The 1,361-nt window shown below is 33.7% G+C and overlaps 1 protein-coding gene across 1 annotated transcript in view; it reads left to right on the top strand.

The window, feature by feature from the left end:
- The window catches only part of LOC109833873 (60S ribosomal protein L34), a 3,429-nt gene that overhangs the window by 1,221 nt on the left and 847 nt on the right, over positions 1-1,361 (top strand). The gene's annotated exons all lie outside the window — the stretch shown is intronic.

The following is a 1,361-nucleotide window of genomic DNA, read 5'->3' as shown; positions in this document are numbered from 1 at the left end:
TTAACCCCCCCCCCCCAAAAAAAAAAAAAAGCATGCACACACACAAAGGCAACAACAGCCAAAAAAACCCAACTGTCGACCTGGTTTCTTTGGGAAATTTGCAATCTTGTGCAAAATTGTTTCACAGATTGAATTGTGAGTTCACCATTAACTCAGAATAGAATGAGTAATTTGATATGCACATTAAATGTAAAAGAACAACATTCACAGCTGTGATGATTTTTTTCCCTTCTTATCATCATCGCTGCTGCACTGTCATTTATTGATTATGTTACTTAAGGATTTATGATTATTTAGGTTTTGGTTTGTAAACTTGGCTATTCTGAATATTGTCATAGTTACTCTCCTGTAGAGTGCCTATCCTACTTCTATATGAACCTAAATTTATATACCTAGCTATATTAGTTGTAGGAATGAGGTGTGGTCACCCATTTCTAGCGGCTTTGAACAGATATCTACCTTTATTCCTGGTATTCACAAGTAAATAAACAGGCAATTGGTTCTCTGTAGAAAACATTGTAAGTTATTGCTTGAGTTAGACAGGCTTAACTTCGTAGGAAGAACTCAATTCTGCAGTGTGTTGTTCTTGCTGACTGTACCAAGGATGTTGCTTTGTAACTAATCTCAGGGTAAAAGTAAATTTATATGAATTCTAGCATATTTAACATCTTTATATCACATATATTGACTTTAGGTGGGTACACACCTTGTTATTTCATTGATTCGTAAGCCTTTTTCTTTCAATTTACAGCTGCTTTCTGCATCTCTCATTGCTTGAAAGCTTCACAGAATGGACACAATTTGTTGTTGTTTACTCATAGCCATAGGTTCATTCAGTGTAGATGATTTCTTTGAGAACCAGGGATTTTGTGTATCAGCGATGGTAGCAATGTGCTGTATTTCGTTGGCATTATATTTGATCTGTAATCAATTTCATGTGAAACGTTTCTTTGAGAATTTCTATAAGCTTGCATGGTTCTCAGCTTGTAGATTGTATAAATAACGTGCTTTATTTTTATTCTGCTAGTGTTGATTTTTTTATATGAAATTAGTGGATGATATATGATTGTATAAATAATGTACTTAATTCAGTTAGTCTTTAAGCTATATATTATATGGGTATACTGAACGATATGATTGCTGAGTTGCAAGCATGATGAGTGGATGGTCTGTATTTCATCATGCACTCAGAAATTAGAAGGTAGCTTACTTGAACATGATATTAGCTAATGGTAAAAGATAATGAGTCCATTATTGTGACATGATTTGTTAGCAAGCTTACATCTTACACGAAACTGTGAGCACGGGTCCTAATTCTGAATATATATATATATATATATATATAAAATTTGGTGGCAGTG

This window comes from Asparagus officinalis, chromosome 3, assembly GCF_001876935.1.
Source record: "Asparagus officinalis chromosome 3, Aspof.V1, whole genome shotgun sequence".
Classification (NCBI taxonomy): Eukaryota; Viridiplantae; Streptophyta; class Magnoliopsida; order Asparagales; family Asparagaceae; genus Asparagus; species Asparagus officinalis.
Note: the sequence above shows the minus strand (reverse complement) of the source record. Positions and strands in the feature narration are given on the sequence as shown.